The sequence below is a fragment of the Vombatus ursinus genome, unplaced genomic scaffold (genome assembly GCF_900497805.2).
Source record: "Vombatus ursinus unplaced genomic scaffold, bare-nosed wombat genome assembly UNPS02014791.1, whole genome shotgun sequence".
In the NCBI taxonomy this organism is placed as follows: Eukaryota; Metazoa; Chordata; class Mammalia; order Diprotodontia; family Vombatidae; genus Vombatus; species Vombatus ursinus.
The window spans coordinates 38,132,967-38,141,626 of NW_020954569.1; the positions used below are offsets into that span (position 1 = coordinate 38,132,967).

The 8,660-nt window shown below is 36.7% G+C and overlaps 1 pseudogene; it reads right to left on the reverse strand.

Annotated features, from left to right (window-relative positions):
- Positions 1–7,251: 7,251 nt before the first annotated feature.
- On the reverse strand, positions 7,252–7,905 carry LOC114048171 (annotated as a pseudogene).
- Positions 7,906–8,660: the final 755 nt, after the last annotated feature.

An 8,660-nucleotide genomic window follows, 5' to 3' on the forward strand; every position in this document is an offset into this window, starting at 1 on the left:
GTTCCAAATTTTCAACTCATCTCACCCCTCTCCCCAGCCCAAGATGATATACATTCTGAATACCCCTTCCCCTAGTCTGCCTTCCCTTCTATCTCTCCCCCCTTCTCTTATCCCCTTCCTCTTCTATTTTCCTGTAGGACAGGATAGATTTCTGTACCCCATTTCCTGTATTTCTTATTTGCCAGCTGCAGGTGAAAACATTTTTTTTAAACATGTGTTTTTAAAACTTTGGGTTCCAAATTTTCTCCCTTCCTCCCTCCCCACCCACCTGCACTGAAAAGGCAAGCAACTCAATATAGGTTATACATGTGCAGTTATGCAAAACGCTGCTATTGTAGACATGCGGTGAAAAACTAACTCTATTTCCCTGAATCCTATCCTGCTCCCCCCATTTATTCTATTTTTTCTTTTGACCCTGTCCCTCCTCAGGAGTATTTGTTTCTGATTACCCCCTTTCCCAATCTTCTCTCCTCTCTATCATCCCCCTACTCTCTTGTCCCCTTCCCCCCCCCCCATTTTCCTGTAGGGTAAGACAGATTTCGATACCAAATTGAGTGTGTATGTTATTCTCTCCTTAAGTCAAATCCTATGAGAATAAGATTCACTCATTCCCTCTCACCTTCCCCTGTTTCCCCTCTACTGTAAGAGCCTTTTCTTTTCTGTTTTTTTTTTTGTGACATAATTTACCCTATTCTACCTCTCCCTTTCTCCTTTTCCTAGTATAATCCTCTCTCACCCCTAAATTTTATTCTCCAGATCAACTCAGCCTGTGCCCTCTATCTATCTATCTATCTATCTACCTATCTATCTATCTATCTATCTATCTACATACATATAATTTTTTTCCCTCCAACTACCCTAATACTGACAAAGGTCTCATAACTTACAAATATCATCTTTCCATGCAGGAATGTAAACAGTTCAACCTTAATAAGTCTCTTATGATTTCTCTTTCCTGTTTAACTCTTCATGTTCCACTTGAGTCTTGTATTTAAAAGTCAAATTTTCTATTCATCTCTGGTCTTTTCATCAAGAATGTTTGAAAGTCCTCTATTTCACTGAATGACCATTTTTTCCCCTGAAGGAGTATACTCAGTTTTGCTGGGTAGGTGATTCTTGGTTGTAGTCCTATCTCCTTTGCCCTCCAGAATATTATATTCCATGCCCTGTGGTCCCTTAATGTAGAAGCTGCTAAATCTTGTGTTATTCTAACTGTGTTTCCACAATACTTGAATTGTTTCTTTCTGGCTGCTTGTAATATTTTCTCCTTGACCTGGGAACTCTGGAATTTGGCTATAATATTCCTAGGAGTTTTCCTTTGAGGATCTCTTTCAGGAGGAAATTGGTGGATTCTTTCAATTTCTATTTTGCCCTCTGGTTCTAAAATATCAGGGCAGTTTTTCTTGACAATTTCTTGAAAGATGATGTCTAGGCTCTTTTTTTGATCACGGCTTTCAGATAGTCCAATAATTTTTAAATTTTCTCTCCTAGATCTATTTTCCATGTCCGTTGTTTTTCCAATGAGATATTTCAGCTTGTTTTCTAATTTTTCATTGTTTTGGATTTGTTTTACAGTGTCTTGATTTTTTATAAAGTCACTAGCTTCCAATTGCTCTATTCTGATTTTTAAGGAAGTATTTCCTTCAGTAATCTTTTGGACTTCCTTTTCCATTTGGCCAATTTTTCTTTTTAAGTCATTCTTCTCCTCGTTGGCTTTTTGGGCCTCTTTTGCCATTTGGGTTAGGCTATTTTTTAAGGTGTTATTTTCTTCAGTATTTTTTTGGGTCTCTTTTAGCAAGCTGTTGACTTGTTTTTCATGATTTTCTTGCATCACTCTCATTTCTCTTCCCAGTTTTTCCTCTACTTCTCTTACTTGCTTCTCAAAATCCTTTTTGAGCTCTTCCAAGGCCTGGGACTGATTGATATTTTTCTTGGAGGCTTTGGATGTAGGAGCTTTGACTTGGTTGTCTTCTTCTGGTTGTATGTTTTGATCTTCTTTGTCACCAAAGTAAAATAATATAGTCTGACTCTTTTTGCACTACTTACTCATGATCCCGGCCAATTACTTGAGTTTTAAACTCTTTGTTAAATAAGAGTCTGCTTCCAATGTGGAGAATATACTGTCCAAGCTTCAGGGGTTTATACAGCTGTTTTCAGAGATACTTCTATAAATTTTCAGTTCTTCCAAGTTGGTATGATAAGGGGCAAAGTGTTTCTTCTTCACCACCACAACAAGCTCCACCATGCCAGTGCTCCTCCTTGCCCCAGGACAGCCCCTCAGAACTGTGACCTTGATCCAAGCACAGGCAAAGCAAGAGATTCCTGCCTCAGCACTAGTGAAGAGATCCCTGCAATTCCCCTCTGATCAGTCACTCGATTCCCCCTCAGTCTGTGGGCGGGAAGCTCAGGAGGCAACCGCTGCCCTGGGGGTGGCTGAGACTTAACTTCTACCTCTCACTGCAGTCACAGACTTTTTCCACTGACCTTCTATGTTGTCTTTGGCTTTCATGGGTTGAGAAGTCTGGAAACCACGACAGCTGCCTGCGATTCAGTCCTCTGAGGCCTGCTCCACATTCGCTGTAGCCTGAGCACCCACGCCAAGCTCTGCTCCTCTCCCCACCCGGAGCGATATAACTTTCTGATCAACCATCCAGGTTGTCTTGGGCTGGAAATTTGATTCACTCTGTCTTTTTGTGGGATCTGCTGCTTTAGGGTTTGTTTAGAGTCATTTTTTTTACAGGTATTTAGAGGTATTTGGGGAGAGCTCAAGCAAGTCACAGCTTTCACTCCACCATCTTGACTCTGCCCCCCGATAATATTTTTCAACAAGTTCTTTGGAATTGTCTTGGATTTTTGTATTGTTGAGAAAAGGTAAGTCTCCACAATTGTTCATCATATCATTCATATTGCTGTCACCATGCATAATTTTCTCCTGGTTCTGCTCTTTTCACTTTGCATCAATTCATATAAGTCTTTAGAGGTTTTTATGAAAGTATCCTGCTCATCATTTCAACACAATACTATACCACAACTTGTTTATTCATTCTCCAATGAATGGACATCCATTCAATTTCCAATTCTTTTCCACCACAAAAAAAGAGCTGCTACAAATATTTTTTGTGCAAATAAGTGCTTTTTTTTTTAAAAGTATATCTTTGGGATACAGACCTAATAGTGGTATTGCTGGGTCAAAAAGTTTGCATAGTTTAATAGCCCTTTTGGCATAGTTACAAATTGCCATTCAGAATGATTGGGTCAGTTCACAACTCTAACAATAATGCATTAGTGTCCCAGTTTTCCCACATCCCCACAAACATTTGTCATTTTCCTTTTGTGTCATATTAGCTAATCTGATAGGTGTGAGAGGGTACCAGAGAGTTGTTTTAATTTGCAATTCTCTAATCAATAGTGAATTAGAGCATTTTCTCATATGACTATAGATAGCTTTGAATTCTTCATTTGAAAACTGCCTGTTCATATGCATTGACCATTTATCAATTGGAGGATGACTCATACTCTTATAAATTTGACCCAGTTCTCTCTTTATTTAAGAGAGAATATATTATCAGAGAAACTTGCTGTAAAACATCCCCCCTCCCAGTTTTCTATTTTCCTTCTAATCTTGGCTGAATTTGTTTAGATTGTGCAAAAACTTTTTTTTTACTTCCATGCAATCAAAATTATACATTTTATGTCCTCTAATCCTCTCTATCTCATTAGGTCATAAATTCTTCTCTTATCCATAATCTGACAGGTATTTTATTCTGTGCCCCCCTAATGCACTTATGGTATCACCATTTATGTCTAAATCAAGTATCCATTTTCATCTTATCTTAGTACACAGAACGAGATATTAGTCTATACCTTGTCTCTGCCAAACTGCTTTCCAGTTTTGCCAGCAGATTTTGTCAAATAGTGGTTTCTTGTCTCAAAAGCTGGGATATTTGTGTTTATCAAACACTAGATTACTTTGATCATTTACTATTGTGTATTGTGTACCTACCTAATCTATTCCACTGTTCCACCACTCTCATTTCCTAGCCAGTACCAGATTGTTTTGATGATAACTGCTTTGAAATACAGTTTGTGATCTCATATAGCTAGAACAACTTCCTTCACATTTTTTTCATTAATTTCCTTGATATTCTTGACCTTTTATTCTTCTAAATAAATTTTTGTTATAATTTTTTCCATCTCTATAAGATAACATATTGGAAGTATGTCACTGAATAAGTAAATTAATTTAGGTAGAATTGTCATTTTTATTTTATTGATCCAGCCTACCAATGACCAGTTAATACTTTTCCAGTTGCTTGGATCAGGCTTTATTTGTATGAAAAGTGTTTTGGAATTGTGTTCATATAGTTTCTGGGTTTGTCTTGGCAAGTAGACTCCAAAGTATTTTTTATTATCTAGAATTATTTTAAATGGAATTTCTCTTTCTATCTCTGGCTGGTGGACTTTGTTGATAATGTATAGAAATGCTAATGATTTATGTAGGTTTATTTTATATCTTGCAACTTTGCTAAAGTTATTAATTTTTTTCAATTAATTTTAGTTGATTCTCTAGTATTCTCTAGGTATACCAACATATCATCTGCAAAGAATGATAATTTTGTTTCCTTGTTAATTATTCTAATTCCCTCAATTTCCTTTTCTTCTCTTACTGCTATAGCTAGCATTTATAGCAAAACATTGAATAATAGTGGTAATGAAAGCAGCTAAGTGGCACAGTGGATAGAGTACTGGGCTGGGAATCAGGAAGGCTCACCTTCCTGAGTTCAAATCTGTCCTCAGACACTTACTAGCTGTGTGACTCTAGGGAATTCATGTACTCTTGTTTGCCTAAGTTTCCTCATCTGTCTAATGAGCTGGAGAAGGAAATGGCAAACCATTCCAGTATCGCTGTCAAGAAAAATTCAAATGTGGTCATGAAAAATTGGATATGACTAAAAAGTAACTGAACAATAATAAAAATGAACATCCTTGCTTCATCCCTGATTTTATGGTAAGGCTTCTGACTTATCTCCATTACAAATACTATTTGCTGATTATTTTAGATAAATACTAAACTCCATTTATTCCTATGCTTTCTATTGTTTTCAATAGGAAAACATGTATTTTGTCAAAAGCTTTTTCTGCATCTATTGAGATAATCATATAATTTTTCTTGGTGTTGCTATTGATATAGTAGTCAATTATGCTGGTAGTTTTCCTAAAATTGAGCCATCTCTGCATTTCTAGTATAAATCCCACCTGGTCATAGTGTATTATCCTTGTAATAAATTGCTGTAATATCCTTGATAGCATTATATTTAAACTTTTGCATCAATATACATTAGGGAATTTGGTCTACCGTTTTCTTTCATTGTTTTTACTTTTGCTGGTTTGGTATCAACACCATATCTGTGTCATAAAAGAAATTTGGTAGGGCTCTTTTTAAACCTATTCTTCCAAATAGTTTATAAAGCATTAGAATTAGTTGTTCTTTATATGTTTAGTAGAATTCACTTGTGAATACATCTGGTCCTGGAGATTATTAATTTTTTTTTGGTATCTCATTAATGGGTTGTTCAATTTCTTTTTCTAAAATGGGGTTATGTAAGTATTCTATTTTCTCTTCTCTTAATCTGGGTAATTTATATTTTTGTAAATATTCATCCACTTCACTTAGATTGTTGTGTGTGTGTGTGTGTGTATACACACACAAAAATATAATTGGGCAAATAGTTTGTAATAATTTCTTAATTTCATCTTCATTGGTGGTGAGTTTACTCTTTTCATTTTTAGTATGGGTAATTTGGTTTTTTTTCAAATTAGTCAATGGTTTATCTATTTTTTTTTTTGCAAAACCTGCTACTTGTTTTATTTATTAATTTAATAGTTTTCTTCCTTTCAATTTTATTAATCTCTCCTTCAATTTTTCAGGATTTCTAATTTGGTGTTTACTTGGGGATTTTTTTTTCTAGTTTTTTTAATTGAGTTCCAAATTCATTGATCTGCTCTTTTTCTATTTTATTAATGTAAGCATTTAGAGGTATATTTTTTCCTTATTTACTGCTTTGACTGCATGCCATAAATTTTATTATGTTGTCTTATTGTTTTCACTCTCTTTAATGAAATTGTCAATTGTTTCAATGATTTGATCTTTTATCCACTCATTCTTTAGAATTAGATTATTTTGTTTCCAATTAATATTTAATGTATCTTTCCATGACCCTTGAATGTCATTTTTATTGCATTATGATCTGAAAAGGATGTATTTAATATTTCTCTTTTTCTGCATTTGGTACTGGACTATTGTCTGGTTTTTTGAACAACCACAAGTACTCTTTTCCATCCTGGAAATTTGACTGGAGTTCTCACTGGCCTGCAGTTTCAAACCCAGTGTGCTAGAGTTCCTCTTCTCCTAGGGACTGTGACCACAGCCTGTGATCAAGATCCTTGCATGGGTAATGCAACAGAGCCCTGCACCCAGTACCAGTAATTTCCTTCTCACCAGTTGTCTGGCCCTTTACCATCTGGGGACTAAGAGCTGCTGATTTAGTTTTTCCCAAGGCATGAGCTGGCTTGCAGGGGTATAGCCTGTGCTAGATTGTCCTCTACTCTCACCCCACTGAGACAGACCTTTCCTGCCAACTTTCTAAGTTGTCTTGGGCTAGAACATTGTTTCATGCTGTCCTTTTGTTAGTTCTGCTGCTGCAAAATTCATTTTGAGGAATTATTTTAAAGTCATTTAAAGGGGATTTTAGGAGAGCTCAGGTGAGTCCCTGACTTTACCCCATCATTTTGCCTCTACCCCCATTGAGTAGTTTTAAAAACCAATTGTAGCTTCTTATACTAAAAGGTGAGTGACAGTAAATAGGATGAGTTTAGGTATGCTATAGAACACCCTGGTGGCAAGGAAGTTAGAATTAACATCATCCTTATAAAGAATTGTGTTCATTGGATTATGTAATATGAGACTTCTGCAGCAAGTATTTCTTGTTTCAAGAGTAGATAGATGGATCGATTCATCCAAATATAAATAATAATGCACTGTGTTCTAATATTTCTTTTGGACTCAAATGTAGCACATATACTGTGAAACAGACATATTCAGTGTGATTATAGGAATGAATAGAGTGTGAGCTGGAGGTATTAGCACATCCAACCAGAGAAAGCCATTTACATTAGTCCTTTTTTTTTTTAGCAGTTTCTGCATTTATTAATTCATTAGCAACTTCTGCCATTTATTAACACCGTGTTGATTTAATACAGCCACTGGGGCTTGCCTATGGTGCTCTTGATATACGATGTCCTCACATTTTGCCAGTTTTTGTTCAGCAGAGAAACCAGGAAATTGACAGCCAAATGGATATTGTAGACAAGTTCGTCATCTGTCATCTTCACATGACCAACAGCCACCACCAGACACAGCACATTCTTCATCTGGAACTTGATAGTAGATTTAACTTCATCAACCTTTGCCACCATATACTCATTGTGGGTGAGCAGAGATAGAAACTTGCTGGCTTCGTTCAGACCGGGGCCCAGGCTTTGAGGGATTTGCTTGATCAAGGACTCTGAGGCCAAAAAGGCATCATACTTTATAGCCAGCTTCTTGACAAGTTTGTTATTCTTATTCAACTTCTTCAGGGTCTCGATATCCATGTGGGGGATTTCTACAGCCTTGTCCTCATCACAGTGCTGTTGGTCTCCCAGGACACACACAGAAAATTTAGGTCTGGGTGTGGATTTGAGCCTGACAGAGCCAGAGAAATATTTGTCTTTTTGGGGATCATAGCTCTTCAGACTGATCTGCAGCTCCACAGTTTCCAAAAACTTTCTGTGTTTACACTGGGTTCCATGTAGGACCTACCGCACAGCTTCATAAAGTGTGCCATGAGAGACTTTGCTGCTCATGTCTGCTCACTGGTCACAAGCCAGGAAAAGCCATTGGTCCTTTTTTGAAGGGAAAGCATCATATGTACATATCACTTATTGCATGCACATATTTTGTCATACATGTGTATTGCTTTAGGGTCTGCGTACCAGAATTTCCTAGAGAAAAATTCCCATGAGCTCTTCCCATCAGGCCCATGCTGTATGTACACCAATGGGTGTTAATTTGTAAATGTAATGATAAATGGCCCTGTGTGTATACAATGAAAAATAAGTTAAAGAGAGCAAATGAGCATTTCAATTCCAGCAAACACCTAATAAAACCTGAGGAATTTATGTAAACAACAACAACAACAACAAAGAACAAGTTGTCTTGTTGTTTTCTTTAACACGTTCTTTGGTTTTGTTAGTCTAATACTGATGTGTTTAGATATGCAATTAGATATGCAATAACTTCACAGAAAAAAATCCTTAAGAAAATTTGGATTCAGTCAAAGGGCTGCACTTGAGCACCTAGAGGGCCACATGTGGCCTCAAGACTGCAGGTTCCCCACCCCGATCTAATCTTTCTATTGGCTCATCAATGTTCTAAAACTGAACCAAAACCTCTTCAAAGGGTCTCTCTTCTCACTTGCTATCCAGTTACCTCTAACTACTCCTCATTTCCTTTCAGCCCATCATGGCTCAGCAATCAAACTGAGGTAGATAACAACACATTTTCAATTTTCACTCTGCAAGCTACAGTATTACTTAAGTAGATACTAGACATCTGTTGA